This window comes from Rhinolophus hipposideros (genome assembly GCF_964194185.1).
Source record: "Rhinolophus hipposideros genome assembly, chromosome: 9".
In the NCBI taxonomy this organism is placed as follows: domain Eukaryota; kingdom Metazoa; phylum Chordata; class Mammalia; order Chiroptera; family Rhinolophidae; genus Rhinolophus; species Rhinolophus hipposideros.
Window position 1 is genome coordinate 49,204,622 of NC_138055.1, and position 26,857 is coordinate 49,231,478.

Here is a 26,857-nt window from a genome sequence, read left to right on the forward strand (position 1 = left end):
AAACGTCAGAGAGCTGTCTCAGTTGGCCTTGACTCTTGGGAGAGCTCGGCTTCTCCTCATTGCAAGCTATGGAAGCTATTCAGGATAAGCCTTGGCAGTCACATCTGGAAAACCTCACGAGCCATTGAGATGATCTTTGCAGACCTCCCATTAGTGCAGCCAGGGGCTGGATCCTGACTTATTTTCTACTTTGGGTGAAGACACATGATCTTGGTCAAGTGTCCACTGTGGCACTGCAGTGAGCTATGTGTGGAGTGAGTGCTGGCGGGTACTCTAGCGCAAGTCCAGCTACTGCCAAAGGGATCCCACCGAGCAGCCCAGGCTGCCCCATGACCAAGAGCAGCTGGCAGGGTATAATTATGAGGCTTTTCCAATGGCAGAATTTTGAAACACTTATTTTTCTCTCTTAGAACAATGCCCGAAGTTGGGAGGCTTTGTAGTTATTACCACAGCCCTGAGAAATTCCTGTTGCCTGGCTCTTTTTATCTGCAGGCTTCCCTTTGCTCAGAATAAACTAGCCCTGCAGGTACATTAATTTGATGATTTTTACTTCAGGGTTGAAAGAAGACTAGTATTTGTGTTTTATCATTTGCCAAGGCCCACATAATGTGGGAGCCACGTGGTCACCTGTTTTGTAGTATATGATGGAAAAGCTTTTTCTCTTGCAGTCTCTACATAGTTATGAAAAAGCCAGAGACCAGGGAACCCTGACCCAGTGACTTGTGGAAACAGATTAAGCTTTATCTCTTTTAAGGTAGAGAGGAAAAGGAAGTACTATTTTCTTAGAAAATGCCTGGCCTTCTTTGGAAAGCCTAATTCTGTTCTTACATGTTATACAAATACAAGAAGTTTTCAGTTATATTCTTTGTAAGATTCATTCACTTTACTGAGCTTGAAAAATACTAATTCATTCAATATTCTCCTACTAGTAGAGGTTACAGGTGTTTATAACTGAGGAAATCGAATTGAAATGAAGTATCAGGAATCCCAGGAGAATTTATTATTATCCTTTAGTCGTCTCCATGTCAAATTGTGTGAGGCATAATTCTAAGACGGCCTTCAAGATTCCAGACTCCTGAAATAATCTGCATAATTTCTTCCCCTTTCATGTGTTTGGGACTTATGAATATGATGACAGTTCATTCCCCATGATTAGGTTACATTATGTGGCAAAAGTGAAAGGATGGCACAGACGTGGTTAAGGTCCATAATCGTTGACTTTGAATTCATAAAAGCATAAAAGCCAAACAACCCAGTTAAAAAAAAATGGGCAAAGGATTTGAGTAGACACCTTTTTTAAAAAAATGATACAAATAGCCAATAAACATATGAAAAGATGCTCAACATCACTAATCATTAGGGAAATGCGATTCAAAAACACAATGGGATACCACTTCACTCATTAGGAGGGCTATTATCAAAAAATCAAAAAACAGCAAGTGTTGCTATAGATGTGCCCTTCTGATGAGGCGGTAAAATGGTACAGCCACTGTGGAAACAATATGGTAGTTCCTCAAAGAAGTAAACATTAAATTACCATTCCACCCAGCAGTTCCACTTCTGGGTATACACACAAAAGAATTAAAAGCAGGGACTCAAATAGATAGATATAGGTACACCAATGTTCATAGCAGCATTATTCACAAGAGCCTAAAGGTAGAAATAACCCAAATGTCCACTCATGAATAAGTGGATAGACAAAATGTGGTATGTATATAATGGAATATTGGTCTTTAAAAAAGGAATGGAATTCTAATATATACTACAATATGGATGAACCTTGAAGATGTTAAACTAAGTGAAGTAAGTCAGACACAAAAGAACAAATACTGTACGGTTCCACTTATATAAGGTACTTAGAAGAGTCAAATTCATAGAGACAGAAAGTACAATAGTGTTCACTAGAGGCTGGGAAGTGGGGAAAATGGGGGGTTAGAGTTTAATAGGTACAGACTTTCAGCATAGGATGTTGACAAACTTCTGGAGACTGATAGTGGTGATGGTTGCACAACAATGAATGTACTAAATGTCACTGAACTATACACTTAAAAATGGTTAAGATAGATTAAAAGGGAGGAGTGGGAATTATCTTGGGTGGGCCTGACCTAATCAGGTGAGCTCTTTATAAGAGAATTCCGGCCTTCCCTGAGAGAGCTTTGTAGCAGCAGACATGCTCTCCTGTTGATAAAGGAATAAACTGTCATGTTGTGGGGAGGTCCGTGTGGCAGGAAACAGCAGGTGGCCTCGAGGTATTTAGGGCCTCAGTCCTACAATCCTAAGGAACTGAATTCTGCCAACAACCAAGAAACTTGGGAGAGAACCCCACGTCTCAGGTGAAATCAACCAACACATTGATTTCAGCGTGGTGAGACCCTGAGCAGAAGGCAGAGCTAAGACATGCATGGACTCCTGATCAAGAGAAAGTATGAGATAATAAAAATGTGCTGTTTGAAGTGACTAAATTAGTTTATGCAGCAATAGAAAATGAATAGACAAACACTGCAGTTTTCCTCATTAATTAAACATAACATAACTACCCTGTTCCCCCCAACATAAGACCGGGTCTTATATTAAGTTTTGCTCCAAAAAACACATTAGGGCTTATGTTCAGAGGATGTCATCCTGAAAAATCGTTCTAGGGCTTATTTTTCCAGTTAGATTTTATTTCTAGGGTAACAGGGTACGCGACTTTCACTTTTATGCCTGTCAGTAAGGCAAGGTCCTGTGATAAGGACTTACTTGTATGTCTGCATGCTTCCTTTCCCTACCTCAAGTCTCATATGCATATTTTGCAGTCAAATGCTCTATCCCTGAGCTATCCCCCTATTAGGTGCATATTTTGATTGACGATGGCATCTTTGATCTAAGAGATCCTGTGATATTCCACTGCTCCATCCCTCACTCCCTCATGCCTTGGAATCATCTTGAAATGATTTGCAACATTCCCTCTGTGCCTAGCTCAGGGTGTTCTAAGGTCTTTGGAACCTGCAAGCCCTTACTCTCACATGACAATTTTTCCTATTGTGATAATAAGTGTGAGCAGAGAGGCAAAGTGGTGGTTAAGGAATTGCAGCAGGTGAAGTTCTGTATTCTGCGGCTGCCCCACATACTAACCCAATGCCTATTCAGACAAAATTCCCCCCTGCTTCTGCTCATAGACTCAGTTACCTTTCAAACTCCAGGTGGTCTCAGCAGTCACCACTCACAGAACCACTGTCTTCCTCCGTGAAAGCCAGTGGCTCCGTTTTTTAGATTCTCAAACATAAACTGTCTGCTCATACACCTTTCTCAGGACTGGGCATACAATGGTGGCAATGGACAGAGATAAGGAGCTGGTATAATTTTTCACACTTCAAAGATATTCACCAACCTTGGGATGATCAAGTTCTCTCTTTCTCTCTTCGGAAGACCATCTCATCACAGGCCTATGATTACACTTGAATTAACCCAGTCTCCGGGAGGTATTTGGGGAAGCAAGGAGAGAGGAGGTAGATTTCTCAGTCTGCCACATGCATCACTGGATTGGGGCAATTATTTTATTTCCCATGATAGGAAGGTGTTCATATTTCCATGTTTTTACAACTCTTCAGTCTACTTAAATGAACATCCAAGGACACTATTAATCAATATCTAATTTCATAGTTTTATTAAAAAGACAGTAACAAAATAAACTTGAATCAAATAGCTGGTCTCATATTAATGGTATCTTTAATACCTTCAGTAACCAGGCATGTGATGCATGATGCTATTTGTAGTTTTCTTTCTTTAAAAAGAGCACCAAAGCAGCTTCATCTCTAACACCCTACCTAACATTGCTAAATAATAGCTGATAAAATTATATCCCCACTGGGTACACAATAACTCAGTTCTTACCTTAGACAAATTATTCTCGTTCCACAGCTAAAAAAAAAAAAAAAGCCTGTGCTTGAAACTAAAGTCTGACTAAAGTCACACTAGCAGGGATAATTCCTGGGTGTTATTCAGGTTCTTTGGAAACTTACCCTCATAAAACCAGTGACATTTCACTTGGATAATACATTCACAGAGAAAAAGAGAATGCAAACGAGACTGCAATCACAAGCACTATATTTTCTGCTTTAAAAAACTGTTTTCAGAAGTGCTTTGTTTTTCAAAACAGGCAAATAGGAACATGAACACAAATAAACAGAGAAGAAGACTTCTTTTGTGACTGTTAATTAATTTATTTCTCTCTGGTGGAACAAGGTCCAACCTGTATATTTGAAGCCTGGAGCAAGAACCAGGGAAAATTTTAAAAAATAATGAAAAATGAAGGTTTTTGTGTAGAGAAGGTCCTGCCTTCCTCCCTAGTGAGAGAGAGACCTTGAGGTGATCAAGGATGGAGGCAGCGCCTGAAAGCTAGGCCAAGCAGGCACCACCAGTGTTTGGACTTACCTTACCCAACCATCACCACCTCTCCTCCATTACCCCCACCACCCCCACCCCACCCCCACGGCTCTTCCAGCTGCGCCAGGCTCAGTCTGGGAGCAGTGCCTGGGCCATGCCTGACTGGTGTCTCCTTACTCTCCAGGCCTTGGCCTCCTCCTCCTGGGAGCCTTCCCTGACGTCCTGCCCCAACAGAGCCATTCAGTGCTACATGACCTCAAAAGCTGTGTATATGTTTATGAAAAGGAGAGGACATATGGCTCTTTCAGTGGAGGTGGAGAAGGCTGGGAGGGAACATGTGAGCAGCTGGTCAGGGAGGCCAGGAGAACCCAGCATAGACACCTGAGGAACTGATGGAAACCTTGTCTTCTCTGTATTCGGAGGCCCGGCCTCCAACCTCATTACCTGCCTCCTCATCTCCATTTGTAACTGGGAGCACACCGTGTGCTCAAACAATTGTCTGTTGAATGAATGAACGAATTTGTGGGAAGGAACCATGGAGACAGAGGGAGGTCTGAAAGTCCTGGATCTCAATGTTCTGCTCTGTAAAATGGGCCTTCAAGTGTGCTGCCAGAGGTTTTGAGGGGAATGTAAGGGTCTGGTCTGGGACGTCTCCTTCTCTGTCAGGGCTTAGCTGGGGCTTTGCCTGCCCCAGAAAACCTTCCTTAACCTCTCATTCTCTTGACACAGCTTCAATAGGCCCTGGTGGCCTGGGGAGTGTGGGGGTGTGGTGGGGGCTGAGGCTAGCCTGATTGGAGGAGAGGGGAGAAACACACCTGATGTAAAATGTTTTTTGTTTTTATTTAAAAATTCTTAAATTTTGCTTCCACTTGGTAGAAAAAGGAGATTTTTCCATTCTAAAAACCTCTCATAATGGATCAAGTCCAGAAAGATACATTGTAAAATGATAAGAGTTAGGGCAGCAGGGTGGCCTTATGGGCTTTACCTCCTTATTTTAATTTTTTTTTAAAAAAAATCTTTTTAAATCAAAAGCAATTTTCATAAAAAGTAAAAAGAAAAAAAAGTCTCTCCCAATAGAAAGGTCTTTGTGCTGGAGCTGGGATCTGTACTTTGAAGGTATCAGTATTTTCTGTTGTTCTAGGATGAGAACTGGAATATATCCTGGGGCAGACCTTCCTTTTGGTCTGGAAGAAACCACTCCTGTGAGCCAGTTTGGTTAGAGACCTATGACTATAAGACTCTCCATTGTTGGGGGGTAAAATCCCATCGGAAAATGCACACCAACAAAGAGATAACTATGCAGATGTCTCAGGGTGATGTGCTCAGCACTTTCTTACTGATATACCTTGGCATGTATTTGTGACCAGACTAAAGGTTTGCCGAATCCCAGCTACCATGGAGTAGCATGTGTCCTACTGCAGGACCTCTGGCTACCAGCAGAGAAATCAGCCGGCTCTCTGCTTCCCAGTCCGTGAGGAAGCGCTCGTCTTCCTGGAAGAAGGACGCTTTTCTCTAGTTTTCACAGAGGTGCCGTAGAGGCTAGGCTTCCTGAAAGACGTGATACAAATCCCAGGCCATGCCAAGAAGGACCTAGGAATCTGACCTTATCTTTACCTTTTACCTGAGGAAATATTGTAAGGAGGAAATAAACTGGGCTGATGTGAAGTCCTGGGCTGCTTGATTTTGTTCTGAAGACGTGGTGGTAAGACTGAATAACCCAGCCTTCAGGAAGTGTATAGTCCGCTGTTGAGAGTGTCTTGTCTATGGATGAGGGAGATGGCGTGGGCAGACCACACGCTACAGGGAAGGACGGGAGCGCTCCTAAACAAATGGGAGCTTCTACCGGTCCTGCCCATCATTCTAAAATAGGAACAGAAAAGTCTAGGACTAGGAAAGGAGTCTCTGGGACCATGACTGGAGCCTGGATTTCGGGTAGGAGGACACAGGCAAAGATCCTTGCAAGATGGCAGCAGTCTGGGGGTCAAGGAGAAAGCAAACCAACAGAGGATGACCTATAGAAGGGCTGAAGAATAGTGATGTTTGGATATGTTTTAGCCATCTTATATCCAGACTGCAGTCCATTCAGTAATCTCCAAGCCTTCATCGAAGTCTTCTTAAAAACCCAACCTTATTTAGCTGTGCTTTGGAGATATAAAGATGTCCAGACCCATGTATGCGTTACAGTTGTAAAGGTCACTCCAGCCTGGGCAAGCCATTGTATGAGAGAGGAGCAGCAGTTTGGAGAAAAATGACTGGCTAAAGGGACAAACGCAGGGGAAACATCTTCATGGGACATATAAGCGTGCTTTGAGGACTCTTAGAAATACATGCTGGGGGAACCACATAACCTGGATTCCATGTTGTTCAGGTAAAGAGTTGTTCAGGTAAAGAGCTCCAATTAATTAACATTAAAGGAAAGGTTGGCCCTGGAAGGCTAAAGGTCGTGGGGACATGTAAGATACCCAGGGAAGAATTAATGGCTAGAAGGGAAAAGAAAATGGCATTGCCACTCTGCAGTGCCACAACACATTTTTCTCTTGGCCCTCAAAGGGAAAAGCTGACAGTTCCATTCATATAAATGGAAAAGCATTTTGCTAGATGTAACCTTATTTTCAGGTCCTCTCTGTTGTGACTGAAATACTGATTAATTGTAAACATTTGTGCAAGAAGAATTCATACTCAGATTCTTTAAGCATTAAATACGTTTTTAAATTAAATGTATTCTTCCAATACGCATTTGTAGACAGAAAAAACAAATCAGATTTTATACTATTCTTCTCTCTCACTCTTTTGATATTGACTAGTTACCTACCTGTTTTTCTGTCTTCCAGGCAACTTAACTCAAATGCTTAGAAAAAGTCAATGCTGCCTATTGCTAAATTAAAAATAAAAAGCTCACTTCATAAAATTGCGTATTATTTTATTTTAAATAAAACTGTGTATTACTTCCAGATGGTCAGGACTAACACACCCAGAAAAGGGTTTATTAAAATGATGGCATAAAGTCTGAGGAAAACAAATAAGATATAAGAGGAAGAAGAATAGTTCTTAGAATTACTGATTCATAATTTCCCTGGAATGCTAGTGATCCGAAGTAATCTAAGGAAATGTTTACTTTAGTCAAATTGCAACTTAATATTAATCCAAGTATGTTGATTTGAAATGTTGAAACTGAGTCAATAAAAGAAACATCTGTGATGAAGTCACAGATTTAACATTCCCACTGCAGTTCAACAGCGTGCAGAGAATTTCTCTCTAAAACACTACCAAGCACGATGGGGACCACTCATTTATATTTGTCTTCAGCATTCATAACATAACATAAAGTGTAGGCTTTAGCAAACTAATGTTTTTGATAAATCATAGTTGAGTGTTAAGCAAGCAGACAGTGAAGCCACCAAAAGTGATATGCAAATTAGTCCATAAATGAGTGGTTATTGAAGGCTTCCTATGGCAAGCCAGACTAGATGCCGAACGTGAAAAGGTGTGCAAGACATATGCCATGTCTGCCTCACAAAGATGACTGTTTAACCTGACATTAAACAAACAAATGTAACGAGTTACACAAAAGTGTATGGATGCCTGAAATGCATGTGGGTCGCCCTGGAGAAGAAGCTACAGTACATAGGGAACAGCAAGGGCAAAAGCCCTGAGGTTGGACTTTCTTACAGAGCTAAGCAGGAGGCTGGTATTGCTAGAACAGAGAGTGAAAAAGGAGAGATGGCTAAAGATCAAACTAGAGAGATAGGCAGGGGCCAGATCATGTTGGACTTGGTAGACAAGTTGTTTTCAAATCCAGAGACCCACAAGGGTTCCTGAGATCCGCAAGGGCTCCATGAGGTCCTTCTTTTGCCAAATGCTTTCCTATATGAGGCTTCTACTATAGTGCAAACAAAACAATGTATTGCAACATGTTGAACGCAGAGGCACATATGAGAATCCAGGTGTCTTCTATTAAACTAGATATTAAAAAGATTTGCAAAATATAAAACAATGCCCCATTCTCCTCACGATATTATTTTCATTTCTGAAAATATATCTATTCTCCATAAAATGGTATTTATGTTAACACATAATAGGTTTATTAAAATTATTTAATAAATATTTTTTTAATTTTCTTAGTTTTAATTTTTAATACATTACATGTTGCTAGATATAGGCCATATAAACAAAAGCTCTTTGGAACTCTCACTAATTTTTAGAACTAAAACATAGTACAGATTTTATGCTAAGGACAAAGGGAAGGCATTTGGAAGTCTTGAGTAGGGTAGTAATAAACTGTGACTATTGCTTTAAAAATATACTTCTGACTGCTGAGTGGGAAATTAACTGTAGGGAGATAAGAGATGAAGCAAAGGAAAAAAAAAAAGGTAGTGGTTTCATGAGTCTAGGCAAGAGATGACCATGGCTTGCCCTGGGATGATATAAGTAGAGATGGTTAAAAGTGTCAGATTAGGGATACATTTTGAAGGTAGAACCAATAGAATGTATTGATTAAATGGATATGAAGTTTAGGGGGAAAGAATCAAGCCTGACTCCAAGGATTCTGGTTTTAGCACATGGTTGGATGGTGGTGCAATCTACTGAGAAGGGGACAAAATGTTGGAAGAGTTTCTAGTCACTGCTGACCCCCTTTCTCCCTGGGGCAAGAAGCTCATTTCTCCAACCTTGTGCTTTGAAAAGGTACAAGGAAATAAAATGGAGAAATAAAAAGGCATTGGTTTAGTATTTGCAAAATGTTATTCCCTATAACATTCCCAAAATGTTATAGTCGAATTTTAACTACGTTTAAAAATGCATACAGAAAGACTAGAAGGAAAAACCAAAATATTAACAGTGGTTATCAGTGATTAAAGATTTACTAGAAGATTTCATTTTCTCTTGTATTGTTTTCTATATTTTTCAAACCTTGTACAGTGACTCTTTACTACTTATATACTCAGGAATAATATTATTTTTACAAGTGTCTTAAGCACAGGATCACTAAGTGTTGTATATAAACTTGAATAGATCTATATTTGAAGAGTAAGTATTCTCCCTTGAAAATATGTCTGTGGAAAATGCTTTATATATCAAGCATCATTTCTATCCTGATTCCTCCAGGATATTTTCACCCTTACAGAGAATTGTTTTCTGCCATATTTTCTTCAACTTTTTAAATATTAAAACACAAGCCAATTTAGATCTGACTCTTTTGAGTGAGAAAGAAGGGTTCTTGAATAGAGATTCTTAGTCTCTGATTAACACAGTCCCCAAAGAAGCATCAGGCATAGTTCAAACTTGGTCTGTTTTTTTCTTGTGTTTGTAGAAGCAATTTAATGCCAGGATTTGGAGAATCTATCTTGAAATAAAAACACATTTATCAGTGAGGCTATACATGTGACACTTGAATAAACAGGGAACAGATAGGAAGAAGTTCCCACTGCTGTTGGTGAACTGGATGTCCTAGTGAGCATGCTGTCACCCCAGGTTTGATAAGCTGCTTACTGAAAACCTTGGTCTGTGTAGCTGTGTGGTCAGAGGTCAAAGGGAGATGGAAAACGGAAATGCCTTCTTCACACCTAATAACATTCACTTTCTTATTTCCCTTCACTGCCTCAAAAGACTGTCAAGGTAATTTTTTGATTTGGTACTAAAAGAGCATTTTGTCCCAGCGAAGCAAACACTTAGCCATTCTAAAGGTAAGAAGACATAGTAAAAACAAAAACAAAACTCTCAAATCTCCATACGAGTCTTTGGAATACTGCCCACGGCTTGATTACAAAAAATAGCTTTAGTCACCAAGGCAGCCCTGGAGCCTTCTGGTGTCTGGAGCATTTACACGTCTATTTTTTCAAGCTCTACCTCTGGATTCGATAGATTGTTCTGGGATACAAGAGAGGTTGTGAGGGGGATGAGTGTGGCTTCTTGGAGCAATAAAGACAGCTTAGCTGGTCTCTGGGCATCCTTCCTTTGCTAATGATCTCCCCTCCAAGGTCTGCCCTTTCGCTTCTTCTGGTTCTTTCCTGTGCTAACTGACCACTGAGGTGAGATGAAAATTTTAGATAAGATATGCAGGAAATTCAGGTCCAAACCTCCATGAATGTCAAGGCCACTCCTCACATCTTATTTCATCACTCCTGTTTTTGGTCAGAGTTCACCCAGCCAACCCATTGTGGGATCACTTTTCATTTATCTGCCTGCCTTCTGCCTCGATACCCATACAGTCATTCCACAAAAATCGAATATTTCTCTTCTTCTACTCATCTCTCTCTCAGAAAAAAATAAAAAAACAAAGGAAGAAGAAATAAAATTAAATTAAACTAGGAAGGTTGGGTTTAAACATAAGGAATAATCACCACTTTTTAAAATGTCAGCTAAAGTTAATTCTGAAAGAAATTGTTCTGTGTCATTTCTGGATTTAATTAAGAGAAGAAGAGGTGACTTTGTGGTGTGCACGACACAAGGCATTCACTCACCTAAAGGAAGAGTCTTGGGCAAGATGTTATCCTAAGGTCTCTTTTAAAGCTGTGGTTCCATGATTAACACAGAGGAAGTGACGTCCACTCATCCCACCATTTGATTACATTGCCACAATAATCTAGGTGGTAAACGTATGGGAGGATAATAAAAGTACCTGCTAAAATTTTGGAAACAACGTAAGTGAGGTTGTACTCTCGGAGGGAAAAAGTGATCTAATCTACAGATAACGAATGAGGTTAGCCATCATGGTGGTAAATCTGGAGACTGTAAGTGTTTGCTTGAAGAGCTTTGGCAGCAACCAAAACTCCAATCAAGGGCGTAGTGTAGTCTCAGGGAGGCAGGACTATAATATACGGGAAAATCTATTCAATTTTACCCTGTCTGGATAAAGACCATGAGAACCAAAGAGGGTGGCCACTGTGAAGCATAGAAAACAGGAGTCCAAGACTCGTAAAATGACACTATTTGTCAATTTTGTCTATTTGTCAAACATAGAATTTGTCATTCTATGAGGGATTTGGCTGAAAGGAGACATACATGTAATTATTTAAATGTGTTTGGTCTATTGAGGTAGGGATAGTTCACAGAGCCTCATCTAGCCACCACCACAATTTATCTATAGTTTCGTTCATTATAGTATTTACAAAGTGACTTCCTATTTATGAAATCAGCTTCCCAGCTACCTCAATATTCATAGCAGGTACCGTAGAAAGTAACACAAAGAGTCTGCTCATTAGAAATAAAGATCCCTTACATTTTGTTTTTCACTTTCTCCAATAAATGTATTTGGTTGTTTGAGTAGTTATCTGCAAAAACTTTAAATTTAAAAACCCCTTATTTTTAATAACAATAAGATCTTTTACTGCCATTTTATGGATAACAACACATACTTACAATAGGTCTGTGACGAAGATCGAAATAGAAAATACATGTAAGACATGTGGCACAGGCCTGACCTATATTTTCAAACTGAAACAAAAGATGCAGAATAATATTAGCTCACTGATATTCAGTACCTGCTCAGTTCTCCAACCCCAACTAGCTGTGTCCTTGGGAAAGTCATCTATCCTCTTGCACCATCAGATTGCTAAGGTAAAGTGAGGGTTTAGAGTAGATGATGTCCAATTTCCCTTCTGTCTCTCTAACAGTCAAAGAGACTGAATATTTTAGATTGATCCTTAGAGGGTCATTATGATCCATTCAGCCTGAGATCCAATTATTCTGCTCAATTGATCTTTCTTAATAATAAACAAAATCAAATAACTTAGACAAACTTTCAGGTTAATGTGGCAGCAAATTAGCAATACCTAACAGACCTCCTCTCAATTTCTTGTTAAAATACCCTTGAGAATATACAAAAAGATCAAATCTGGAACCAGCATTGTAAACTAAAGATAAGAGAAGAAGATCTGTCAACATTCAGAGGGACATTCCACTCACTGCATCATTAATGGGGAGGGATTGAGAAACATATTCTTGGATGGCACAAGCACTACCCTTTGAACCAGAACAACCACAACAACCCCAAAGCAAGAGGAAAACTTTGACTCTCTCTGCCACCTGCCCTTAACTCCAGGGCAAGAGGGTGCGCTGACCAGAAAAAGTGGAGTTGTCATCTGAGCCAAAGTCATAACCTCTCTGTTTTTCTCCATCAGCAGTTCTATTTCTATACCCGCTCAGAGACCGTATTTCCCAAAGCTCAGCCTGAAGCAGAGGAGGCTAGGTAATACTGTAATGAATTCCAAGTAGGGGTGGGGACAGAATTGTACTGAAAACTGTGTGGTGAGTGTTAGGGGGGCGGGAGAAGAGTGCCATCTTCCATGTACTACACGTTTATAGGAATTACATTTCAATCACTGCTAGAAAGCCCAACTCCTTCCAGTGGTTGTGTGCTGTGTCTATAAGGTATCACGTACAGGACCCTTCACTGTCTGGCTAGATCTGGGAGGGAGAAACTGTAAGTCCCTGAGCAAGCAGTGAGGGACACTAAGACCTGCTGATTCACCCTGTCCGTTGGTAACCGGATAGTGAGGCCTATGAAATTATTTGGTAACATTAGAGAAAGGGATATTTATACTAAAGAGTCAAGGGAGAACTTATTTTTTTTTAAATGATTGCTACAAAAACAAATAGAATGATTCTTTATTTTGAAACAATTACTTCAGTGTTTTTACCAGCTAACTATTCTCAGGCTCTTGTAGTGTTTGGGAGCCATTTCCTGATTGATTCTGCTCACATGGGTTGTTTTGATCACAGCTCTTCGCAAGAATTATCCAAGATACTGGATTAATTAGCGCAACTATATCTCCTTTAATGGTTCTGTCAACTGGAATGTAACAGATGTAATTTATCAACTCTATGATTGAGTGTATTCTTAATTTGAAAATAAAAACCAAATGAAAAATCCCTGTAGTGTTCAATAATGCATTAGACACAGTACAGACTGTTACCAGAAGGATTTTGTTCTGCTCTCTCTTCAATAGGTCATGTTGAAAGAATGACTGTAATATTCCAAACTGTTGTATTATTGCAATCAAACTGGTGCTGGAGAGGGTTAGAGTCTAGACATTTCCTTATGAAATAACAACTTGAATAAATGAAAGGCAATTCAGAACTTGCCCACTTGTCACTTTACCATCAGGATAGCAAATAGCTATGTTTTAGATCCATTCTTTCTCCCCCTAAATTTAGATAATGTAATGTTTTAGGAATATACAAATGATTGATAAATTTCCCCTTTTTTTGTACTTGTGATGTTTTCCCTGTAAGACTCTTGAGGTGGTAGTAGCAGCAGCAGCTGTCGTGGTTATAGCTAACTCTCGTTGGGTGCTCTCTGCTCATATGACCACACACCACATGCTGTGCTTAGCATTTCACATACATTATCTCATATAATCTTGATAATTGTACATAGGTACATGATTTTCCCCACTCTACAAATAACGGAAGCAAATATCAAACATCTGGAGAATGTCCTTCAAGAAAGAAAATGTATGAGTGGAAAGGTATTCATTCGTAGAATACTATGATAAATCTTCTGTGTGACTAAGAGTTGCTACCTTAATTAATATGTATTGTATGCCTACTATGACAACTTTCTACGCAATTAGGAATATAGCAATGCACAAAATAGGTCACACCCTCACAATAAAAAGGGTCCTGGGTAGGCACAGGCCATAAATAAACAGATGAACAAGCTATAGGTTCTATGAAGAAAAATGAAGCATGGCAAGGGACTTGACAGTGATGGGGAATGATCAAGGATGTGGCGAGTGTGGAAATGGTGGCTGTAGGTGGTCTTTCTGAGGAGATAGCTTTTAAGTTGAGAACTCAATGAAATGAGGATTTGAGATATGTGGAAATCTAGACAAAAGGGTTCCAGGCAGAACAAAAAAGCAGCTGCACCTTGGGGTGTGCTCACCCTGGGGTGAAAACAGACTTGGTAAATTCAAGGACCAGAAAGAATGCCGATGAGGCTGGATCAAAATCATCAGGAGGAAGATTGAAGGGAATTTGGAGTGAGAGCCAGGGGCCAGACTTTGTAAGGGCTTTAAGCCTGGTAAGGACTTTGGATTTTATCCTGTGTGAGATGGAAAGTTTGCTAGGTGTTCATCCAAATCTCTTCTATTTCTCCTGGGCACAGAGCCCTAACTATTTCACAATATACCAGGGGTGCCAAAAAAATGAAATGTATACACATGACTTATATTCATCTTTTGTTATCAGTATATATTGAGTATTACAATTTTTATACAGTGTTTTCCTTTCTTAAGTGAGTGGAAGTGATGGGCACGACTTCCAGGACTGGCCAATAAAAATCACCCATACATGCATCTCTGTGCCATTTCTCATTTTTTGCTCTCTGGGATGGAAATGTTGATGGTAACCTCCAAATCCAGATGTTAAGGATGACAGAGTCTCCAGAACCTGGAACGCTAATGACAGCATTGAGAAAATTCTGGCTAACAACCAAAACACTTCTGTGAGAAAAAATTAACTTCCATTTTGTTGAACTGTAACATATTTGGATGTCTTACCACAATACCCTAGTCTACCATAATACCCCCAAATATCCATTATCCTTTGTTGCTGTTGTACTAGAACCCCTCATTTCCAGCTCAGCATATGACTACATGAGATAAAGATTATATATCTAAGCCTCCCTTGCAGTTAAGCACGGTAACACAACTGATAGGATGTGAGTCAAAGTGATATGCACATTTTCAAGGTTGTATCCTTTAAGAAGGGGCATACCTTCTTTTCCATTTCCTGCTGGCCTGAAAACAAATGTGGTAGCATTAATTTATCTCGGACCAGGTGGATGAGGGGTACAAACTATGCACAGCAGAAGAATAAGATATAGATGGCCTGGGTCCCTGACCTGTGGAGGCATCATTAACAACCCTTCTATTTTCTTAAAGCTGCAGTTATTTGGGGTCTCAATTTCAACAGTTACCTGTATGCTAAGTAACCCAAAGTCATTGGAAGGTTTAAGTAGGGAAGACATACGAAATGTATCTGGTTTATATTTTAAAATTCTGGTTGCTGGGTAGAGAATAAACTGTGGGAGCCAAAATAGAATCAGGGAGACCAGTTAAAAGGCTGTTGCAGTAATTTAGGTAACAGATGGCGGAGCAGGCTGAGGAGGAGAAAAGTGGTAGGATTCATGATGTTTTTGGAAGCTTGAGCCAATGTTATCTCATATAGATATGAGGTAAGGTAGTTGCCATCTTAGAAGAGAATGGCTCCATAATTTCTGACTTGAGTAATTAGATGAATGGTGTTGCCACTAACTGAAATAGGGAACACTGAGGGAGAAATAAGATTGGGGGAGGAAATCAAAGCTTATTTTTGGCTATTCATCTTGATGTCAAGTGCAATGTCAAGTGAATTTATGAGCATCCGGTCTGGAGTTCAAGAAAGATGGCGGGGCTGAAAATATAAATTTGGGGAAATAAAATTAATACATTTCTAACTCAATGTACTAGTGTAATCTCAAAATGTTCTTTTATAGCCAAGAATCCAAGTAAAATAAAGGCAATATCATGTTAGATTGGCCCAACATAACATTGGGTAGTTTCCTAATTGGCAGTAAAATAGGACTTAATACATTGTATTTTTTTTAAATTGACATGTAGAACAGTAACTGGTATCCAGCTCTGTGTTCTTCAAAAAATGACATAATATTTAACGACATTTATAGAGGAAAAAGAATTATTGGTCTGATACCCAAGAAGATCATAGTTAATTGTCTTCTGGCTTCTGTTTGTTGTTTTTAATAGCGTTAACTATAGAAATGTTATTGTCTTGTATTATCTCCCAAAGGAGTGGAAAAGCCATCATCACTGGGACCTATGCTTGCTGAAGAATAGAAAGAAATGGCATTTGCACCTCCAGAGACACAAAGTAAAAGAGGTACCTCTAACTGTTTTTCCTCCCCCTTAATCTCCCACCCTCTTAGTGGATACATATTTTCTGGGTAATGGTTGTCTATTTTTGCTGTTTTATATTAACCTCACCACTAGCTGCCTAGGAAGGCATTGAATTATAATGCTTTCCTAAGGCTCTAGGACTCGTAACGCCTACATGCACAATGGGTTTAACTACATAACTTGAATGACCTTTCCCAGATAATGTAAATATAATTTTCAAGAGTCTGCACAATACTTTTGAAGTGGTTAATGGTGTATAGATGGAGCTTTGAATGGTGGAAGGCTAAAATCAAAATAGCCTATTAAATTGTGAGCATTACTGAATGTGAGCATATTATATATTATTTCCAATTATTTTTCTCTCTCACTCCCACATTCAATCCTGCCTTAGTTACTTTTGCTACTTTCTGTCACCTAAATCAGTAGGTTCTTGTGTTACTTTCCTAGGGATGCTATAGCAAATTACCACAAATTTGGTGGCTTAAACACCAGAAATGCATTGCCTCATGGTTCTAGAGGCTAGAAGTCAGAATTCAAAGTGTTTGCAGGGCTGCACTCCCACTGAAGGCCCTAGGGGAGAGTCCTTCCTGCCTCTTCCAGCTTCTGGTGGCTTCCGGTGGTCCTTAATCATGACTGCTGCACTCATCTCTACCTCCATCTTCACATAGCCTTCTCTTCTTCTCTGTGTCTCTTTTAAGGACACTTGTTGGATTTAGGGCTCACCTAGATGATCCAGGATGATCTCATCTAGAGATCCTGAACTTAATTATATTTGCAAAGACTCTTCCCAAATATGGTCACATGCACAGTTTCCAGAGATGAGGATGTGGACATATCTTTTGCGGGGTTACCATTCAACCCACTACCGTCCCAAACCTGACCAATCACTGGAATCACCTAAGTAACTTTATAAAATACGTATCCCTCCCTCCCATCCTTAGACATTCTGATTCCACGGACCTGGTCTGTGTGCACGTTTGTGTCTTGTGGTGGGAGATTTAAAAAAAATAAAACAACTCTCTGGGTGATTTTGATGGTTGTCATCCCCATCCTTTCAAGATCTTGATTTTTCAAAATGTCCTTTTTATTTGTTATATCATCAATGCAGTGAAATGCAATGTAATATCAAGAATGATAAAATGGTACAGTGGAATTTCTGGGTTTGGGACTCATCCAAACCTGATCTTTGAAATCTGGCTCTGTCTTGTACTATTACCTAAGTTCTCCAAGGTTCAGTTTTCTCATCTGTGGAATGGAGATTTTTACATCATCGTGAAGACTGATGAGATAACATGTAAAACCCCAGCACATGTCTAGTGGTCAATTAAATCAAAAGTATTATTAATAGCAAAAGATGGATTGAGCAGCTTACTTTAATAGCAAAAGATGGATTGAGCAGCTTACTTTATTCCAGACAGGTATAATACAATTATCTGAAGATAACTCATTACTCATGTGTCATTTTTTCCATAATTTTTATATAGAAAAAGAATAGTCTTTATCAGTTTAAGGATTGTGGGAAAGTTCTACAAAATAGTGAGAGAATGTGGTAGAAAGTATTACCTTCTCACCTACCACAATGACAATTTTACAACTTCCACATAGTTTCTCAAATGCTGGGTAAATGAAAAATCTCCAATGTTCAATTGATTCAATGGCTATACCTAAACCCCTGCTATGGACTGAATTGTGTCTCATCCACTTACCCACATCCATATGTTGAAGCCTTAATCCCCAGTGTTGCTATATCTGGAGAGAGGGTCTTTAGGAGGTAAAGTGAAATGAAGTCATAAGAGTGAGGCCCTAATCCGATAGGACTATGGCTTTATAAGAAGGCAGTCACCTACAAGCTAGGAAGAGGGACCTCACCTGAATTGGCTAGCACCTTAGTCTTGGACTCCCCTACCACCAGAACTATAAGAAATAAATATCTGTTGTTTAAACCCTGCAGTCTATGATAGTTTGTTATGGCAGCCAGAACAGACTAAGACAACCACCCCATCTAGCCTATACTCTTTTTTAGCACTATCGTGAAAAGATACGCTCTGAGGTTTGATGACCACTCCCCAGACTTGCTACTCTTCCTTATTTCTGATAGGTGGCAGGGAACAGGGTGTGCTTCCTAGAAATGAGTTTGTAAGAAGCCCAGCTCATTGAGCATACATAATTGAAGTCATTATTATGGATTTCTTTAATGGAATATCAAATCCATAGTTTCTCTTAAATCAGAATCGATCTTTTTCCCTGAGTAAATTCCGTTATCACTGGGTGGGTTTACTGTTCACGCCCCTTTGATAGTCATCATTGCTTTCAGAGTAGTCCAAAGACTTGTGAATTCATGGTTGCAAAGGCCTCCCTTGCCTTATCTCCTACTCCTCTTTATGTGAACTTTCTATCAGGTCAAATTGCTACAACTGATGTCCTACTGACCAGCTTTGTTTTTTCCACCTCCACACATTTTTTCATCTCATTCCCTCTGCTTCACATGCTCTTTTAGTAAAGCCACCCAGATACAACCCAACCAACACTCCCTCCGTCACCTCCTACCTTTTCAGTCTTGGTGAGCACCCAAGGCCAAGATTCTATATATGGGAGCTTTAGTCCTGTTGTGTCATACTACTCCCCACTTGCACAGGTAAAGGTGAAAAAATACATGTTGATGTAGCTATCACTGTCTAGTGAAAGATAAAATGGGAGAAAGAAGGACAGATTTAAGTGACATCGTAAGGCCTCTTCTGACTCGAGATGCCCTGATTCCATGAACTTTAAAGTGTATCAAAACACACTGCACAGAGGCGACTCTGTGCTGAACAATGGTGCTCTTTAAAGTAGCTGCTGCATTTCCCACATTTCTTTCATTGTCCAGAAGGAGGCTTGATAAGCCCACAAAACGATTGGGAATTCTTCCAGACCTTGTGAGCCCATTGTTTGCAATTTTGTAATTGGTATTTTATAGTCATTGGACCCAAAGGAGGCCATCTGAAAACTTGTTGGAAGTGATGGAATTTTCCAGTTGTGGAGAAGAATGCTAATAATTCAGAGACATCTCATGCCTGTAGATGTCCTAACAAAAGGTTAATGTGAATATAATTGCCTGTTGAAATTTTCCAAGTGTAGACTAGTTACCTTCTTCTGTAGATAGCTGAAGGCAATCGTATAGAGACCCAAATTCATGTTCAGGTCAAATGACCTTTACCAAAAAATGAAGCCCAAAGGAATCTGCTCTTTTGATTGAAATTGGAATATTATACTCCTTTTGATTCCCATTTCCATATATTGGTTCAATGCATGAGAGGTTAATTCCTTTGCAGGATAGTGGCATGGAGAGGCGTCCGTGTTGGCAGCAGTGGGAGGCACAAAGGCTGAGTGATTTCAGGGACACCAAAATCCCCATTGCTGCCAAATGTAACCTCCTCTAGTTTTTACTCAGCCTAAAGTTTTTACTTTTGTAATCATATTTACAAAAAACTCAGCTTTATACACTGGTTAAAAACACATACATACATGCACACATACCCACCACACACACACACACACACACACACACACACAGACACACACACACACACACAAGTGACATGCAAAATTTTTAAAAAGGTGTGGAGGTAAGAAAAGGTCTATGAAGTAGTCCTGAAAAGAAAGAGGAAAGTAAATTTTTTAAATCCTATTTCAAAATTTAATTTGGTGTGGCCTCATGGAAAAAACAAAATCTTTTATGCCAGAAATCTTAAAAACCAAAATATCAGTGTTTCGGTATGCTTGGGATTATATTAATAGCCGTTGTTCTTATGAGCGATTCTGCCTTCACAAAATCTCTCCATTCACCCTTCTTCACTCCCAATGTCACTGTTCAGCCCTGCATCTCTTGTCAATTTTTTTAAAATAACTTTCTCATCCCCCAGCCTCTACTGTCTGTCCATTACCATCCAGAGCTAAACCAGATACGTTGCTTAGCAGCCCCCTGCGTAGAAAGTCTCAGCTCCTTTGAGTGGCCTTAAGGGCCCTCATGTAGGCTCCGCGCAGACTCACCCCCTGCCCTTCTCCCCAAGCACACTGTCCTCCAACCACACCTTTAGTCTTCCCATTCCCCCAGCAACCCCCAAATGCTTCAGCATTCTGCAAACATATCCGTGCCTTTTCTCACACTCCCTGGATGTCCTTTATTTTTCTCTGCCTGCTCAAACATTCCAATCCTGCCTGGCCTCGCTCAGTTGCCACACACATACTGTAGGAGGCAACATCAGGTTATAACCTAGACACATAGGATTTCAGAGTGCCAAGCTCTTCCTCCCACCATGTTCCCCTCACTGGATTGTGGAATGCAAGTTGCGACTCTAAGGCAATAGGCACATCCCTGTGTCCACATGGCTCAGGCTTCTCCTCACTCCACCTCCTCAAACTAACCTCCTCTGGCTACAAGGAGCCACTGTTCATCCCCACTACTTCTGGCATCAGCTTTCTAAGTTTCTCAAAATGGCCCAAGGCTGGGAGGTCAGACTCGAAATTAGAATTCTCAGGCTTTTTGAAGTTCCCCGCTGGAATTTTAAAGAGCTACCCCTCCTCCTCCATCTATCTAGCATCATGAGAGACCTCAGGCACAGTCACAGGGATACCCAGCATCCATGTCCAAACTCCATGCACACCCACTGCCAAGCACCATCCCTTGGAGGATGGGGCTATTTGGGCAAAGGATTCTAGTGTCGAGGGTACGTGGACTATGTAGAAGGGAGGGCATGGGCTATAGGTGGCCACATACCTCTGGTCCCAAGACCCCTTGCATTATTGGAGGGGTCTGGCCACCTCCACCTGGGCCTCTTGATGAAAGCAATGGGTGGGGGTGGGGACAGGGGCCAAGGACAGGAGCTTCTCATGTCCTGATCTAGGAAGATGAGGCAGAGGTGTGTCTACCAAAAATAATAATAATCATAATCATAAAAGACAAATCTCACTTGGCGAACTATTTGTTTCTCTAAAACAGTGGGTCTCACCCTTTGCTGATTTTGCTCCCCAAGGGATACTTGGCAATGTCTGGAGATAGCACTGGTTGTCACAATTGAGGAACGTGGGAGTTGCTACTTTATTTAATTGGTAGAGACAAAAGATGCTGTTAAACATCCTACAATGCACAGGGTAACCCCATTATAACAACAACAACAACAACAACAACAAAAACCCTTCTCTAAAAGTTAACGTGTAACTGGGCTATATATGATAATATGATTTCCAAATAAATGTTCTTAAAGCAGACATTGGTTCATGTCACTTGATTGCACAAAAGATTTAATAACACCACTGTTTCCCCGTTGCCTGTAGACCAAAGTCCTAAATCCAAATTTTTTAGCTTGGCATTCAGTATCATTCTTGATCTAGAATCTACCCTGTCTATCAATTACATCTTCCTCTATTATCCCCTTATGGAGCCCAAAGCCTGTGTCTACACTACAGCCAGACTTAAATAAGAATGCCATGCAGCCATTTCCCATATTTTCCTCATCAGTCTTTGGTTTACTCAATCCTATCCCCAGTGGTGAATTGAATCCTGAGATGGACCTTCTAATACAAGATGTTCACAAGTCAGAGACTGTCTACACTTAAACAGAATTGTCTAATACCATATGTCAAGGCTGTGCCCATACTAATGAATAGCTCTTGGGGCTGAGAACATGAAAAAGTGATACCATGCATAAATCACTATGAACATGTTACCATTATGTCCTTAGCACATAATACATGCTCAATAAACACTCTGTCTTCCCCTGTATTGGAAAAGGCATTCCAGGTAGGAAAAGAGCTTTTGCAAATAAATTAGTTAAGGTGAGAATACATGCTGTTTTAAAAAAAAATCGTAATGACTTAGCAGTAGAAGTTTATTTCTCTCAGATGAAATCCAAAACAGATGTTCCTGGTTAGGTGGCAGGAATGGAAGGCAGGGTGTAGGAGTGAAGGAAGACCCTGCTTCACACTATCCTTCAGAGCCCTAAGCTGACGGAGTGTCCACCACCTTCCACCTGTGGCTTCCAACAGCATCCTGGCAGATGAGAGAGAAAAGCACACGGAAGGCAGGCCCACTGCTTAATCATCTTGGCCAAGACGTGACTCACATCATTTTTGCTCATGTCCCACTGACAAGAATCAGTCACAAAGTCCCACTGGATACGAGGGAGGTTGGGGCTGGAAAATGTAGGCTCTGGCTGGTTAGAGCTTCTCAGAACAGCCCTAGGCCACCATGGAAAGGAAGTTTGCCATCTTTGCCCCAGCAAAGCAGAAGGGAAGAGGGGAGATGAAACAGTACGTAGAGCAGTGAGCAGCCCTGCCTGCCTAGCCTGTGAATTGGAGCTTCATGGCACATGAGAATAGTTAAGCAAGGGGAGAGGGCCAGACAGTGGGGGACCTATGGCCCCATCATTATGAATTTTATTTTGATTTTAAGAGACAGCTGTAAATCAGACCTTGAAGAAGGGTTACTTGATAAACAATCATATTTAAATCAAATACTGTAGCTTCAGAAAAATGTTTATTTCACTAGAAAATGAATCTGGTTTTTATTCAGGCACATCTTCATAATTTAAAAATGAAAAAAGAATCATTGCATCGCTAAGGTCTCTTTCTACAGAATTTTCACATCCCTTCCATTTCAATCAGTGTGCTTTCCCACTGCTTCAATTACTTCTATGGACTAGTAGAATCTGCTGTTGCATTTGTTCACTTGCCATTCCGCTTAACTGCTGCTTCTGCTGTGTTTGGTTTTCCCCCTTTCTTTTGGACCAGACTATTTATTTCTAAAAGTCATCAGCATCCAGCAAGTATTAGGAACCACTTCAGGGGGTCTCAAAGGAATCATGGATGGGAATTTTAGCCCCATGTATTTGGTGCCGTTGTCATTTATTTTTCTAGGCTTGTATGACGTTGTGTCAAACATTAAATTAATCTTAAATATAGAGCATTGGAATTTTGACATTTCAATATCTTTGTTAAAGTGTTAAAATAGAATTTTACTTTAAATCTGTCAATATAAGAGACTTCTCTTTCCTGCATGAGAATTTATTATATCTCCCACGTCAATTTTCATCATCCAAAGAAACACATCTTCCATTTTATCATAGAAGTCAATGGGAAAAGGAAAGTTATTGTATAGAAATGCATATTCACAGTCCACTTTTTGATGCTTGCATTCATTCAATAATATATACTGTATGCCCATATGATCTACTGCTATACTCAATATAATTTTACCTATAGATTTTGAAAATGTTATTTTTGTCCTCTTGACGCTAGAGTGCCATCACTGCTATTAGTGTGCCATCTAGTGGCTCATCTTGTGATATTTTCTATTCTTTCTTGAGGTAAAAGACCCCCTAAATGACACAAGATTCTTTCTTTGGTATAAAGCAGGGATAAGACTGGTGTATAAAACAGCCCCCGGCAAAATGTTGAGTCATCCAAAAATGTACAGGCAATCATGTGTAAATTCTTACTTAGCTGATATATTAAGGGATGGAGCTGTCAGAACAATTAAATATATTTGCTAACTTATTTTACCACAATATACGAGAACAAACCATTTGTACACATTGGCATTTTACCAAAAACCCGAATGCAGTAAAATAAACTTAACTCTAAACTTAAATTAGCTTTAATTTCACTCGTTATTAGATGATACTTTAGTGTCCTCCTATAAGTATATACTTGAATATTTTTTAAAATGTATGTTTGAGCTTTCCGGTTAGAATTAAAGTTAAATGTGATTCTATATCTATAAAGGACCAAATCTATAGGAATCAATACGATCAATGGCAACTCCACCATTTTAATTGATCCTTTGTAGAATTATAACCACATAATCTTATATATTGCCTATTCCTTATGAGTATTAAATAAAAATTGAAAGATAATGATCACGGTTTTTATTTTGCAGTTACAGAAATGCCTTCAGATGCTTTGTTTTCCAACCATCTCATAGTGATAGAAGAGAGTCGATTCATTGCTACATACTTTTTCAAAGGTGAGTTATGAGAGAATCAATGGTTTTACTGTTGAAGATAGAAGGACAAAAAGTAAAGTCCTATTCTCCAAACATGTAGAAATAATATTGGAAAGAAGTGAAAGAATTAGTTATTGCATGTTGGCTCTTGGAAACAGCAGTTATTACAATAAGATTCATATTTATTGTTATTAAAGGGACAGTCATCATAAATATAGTCATTTCAGAAGAACTTTCTTTGAATCAGACACAGAAAAACAACAACAATAACAGCTTCCATTTGTTAAGTTCTTAACATATGCCAAACACTTTACTCACATTGTCTCATTTAATCCTCACAATCAACTGACAAAGTATCCTTTTACAAATGAAGTAACTGAGGCTTGAGTCATTAGGTAACCTGTTCCAGGTCAAGTTGCCTTTAAAGAATCTCATCGGGATAGAACCTCAGTGTATTGGATTCTGGGTCTTGTGCTCATAAATATGACAAAAGGTATTTTATAACCATGTCGTGAAAACCTGCACTGTCCATACTTCTCAGCAAAGCCCAGCCGAGTTCAGAGCAGCCATGCATTCTCCTAGTTGCCATAAGCAAACCAATGGGACAGCGAAGCATAAACAGTAGTTAACTTAGACTGGTGTATACTTGAGGCTCGTGGTGGCCAACCTGCCATTACTGCAGAAGCAAGGCTACGGATCATTTGAGCAACGTGATTCTGAAATACCAAGGTAGGTGAATTGCCACATCAGACTTTTTAACAGATACAATTATCATCACAGAAGAGTATACTTTTTGTTTCTGGCTCCCTCAAAATGACTAGCATTAGGCTTTTTATTCAGAAAATGAATGTATTATAAAATCTGTTATATCATTCATTATCTCCTTTCAACTACCTGCTAGACCAAGGTGCCAGGTCACTGATTTTTACCTTAAGTCGGGGTCTCCCTTAATCTTTTTGTGTAAAGCACACAGTTTGAAGCTGTAAACAGACCACTGTGCCTTGTATAGACCAAAGGATAAAGGCTGAACTTTCAAGAATGAGTTTTAATATGGTGATCAAATAAACATGCAAAACTAATTCATACGTACTAGACAGGCTTTGAGCTGCATGTTAATTAGTCACAATGGTAAGCAACCAGTATAAAAGATTATAAATATAACTCGTAGCATTTTATACATTTACACCCAGAAATGGAAAATTTTGTCAGTTTGTTAAAAACCTGAAAATATCTGAATTAATAACCAGAAGGGAATTGTGACAGATACCATTTGTTGTCCTCCTTATATCCACGCCCTCTCTCCTTTTCCTAACCAATGGAACCTCAGTTTGCTCAAGTGGCAGCTGAGATCTCTTCCTCTCAGTGACAATAGACACTTAATCAATGCCAGGAATGAATCATGATTGGTCTACATCCGTCTTAGCAATCTCTTTCCCCTTTGTCTGGGAGTGACCATGTGACAGGTTTCGGCCTATGAGATGTAAATGGAAGTTTTTCCCTGGGGTTCCAGGGAAAACTTTTGTCTCTCTGATTAACATCAATAAACTTGGTGAGTGTAGTCTTTTGCCCGTTTCTGCTTTTCCCCCTGCTATGCAGGCATGATGCCTGGAGGCACAGCAGACAATGTGTGACTTTGAGATGACAAGCATAAGGACAAAAATCAACTTTCTAAGGATGGTAGATCAGAAATGTAGAAAGATCCTTGGTCTCTGACAGCATCTAGAACAGTTCTGCCATCCCATGGCTGCTTTGGAGTTCTCATTATGTGAGACAAACCCCTATTTATTTAAGCTACTGTTTGTTGGGTTTTCTGTTACCTGCCTCCTTGTATATTTTCGTAGGTCAAATTGTTGAAGAGCTGAAGCTTCATATGGTTCAATCAATATTATGAAGTGGTATGGAATTCAAGACAATTTTACTTTTTCAACAGTCAAAATGTCTCTTTTCCCTCTCCCATGATACCTGATACCACCTAATGTGGGTCTTTTTCAAGTATAATATTTCTGATATTTAATCTGTAGTGTAACGGTAAACCAACTCACCCTAATTTGTAGCATTTGCTGATTTCTGTGGTGGAAGTGCCCCAACCATGCCATTTCAAGCTACTAGGTTGAGGTCACTGAACAAGGAGTTGGAAAGAGATGTGTACAGTCAGTCAGCTCTTGTGAGCTGGAACCACGGCCAACTCCAGCAGCACTACCTACACACCAGCCACAGCTTTTCGTTACAGTGTGTGACAGGCTGCATTAATGTTGTTAGAAAGTGATTTATTATTCCCATTGCTATTTCTCTTTGTAGGATTGAAACAAAGATATGAGGCAAAGGATATAATTATAACTTGGGGAAATTAGACAATGGAAATATATGTTTTTATCCTTTGATTCATTTAGATCTTATGGAAAAGAATAAAGGAAAGTAGCCACTAGGGAAACAAAAATGCTTAACTTTTTTTAATTTTATTATTATTATTTTTTTACCAACCAGTACTTCTATTGCCTAAATCCATTAATTGTCTCTAAAAGAATGCGCAAGAATGAAAAACAAGATATCCCTCATTTTGTTATTCACCTTCTGTAAAGCAGTATTTTTGTTGTAGTGAAAGAAGATGAAGCATTTG

At 39.6% G+C, this 26,857-nt stretch overlaps 1 protein-coding gene across 4 annotated transcripts in view; it reads left to right on the top strand.

The window, feature by feature from the left end:
- PCED1B (PC-esterase domain containing 1B) overlaps positions 1-26,857 on the top strand; it is a 286,638-nt gene that overhangs the window by 91,700 nt on the left and 168,081 nt on the right. For all 4 annotated transcript variants that reach the window (XM_081058552.1, XM_081058548.1, XM_081058549.1 and 1 more), the window contains 2 exons: positions 16,153-16,242; positions 24,175-24,261. The gene's annotated coding sequence lies outside the window, so the exon portion shown is untranslated. The remainder of the gene's footprint in view (positions 1-16,152; positions 16,243-24,174; positions 24,262-26,857) is intronic.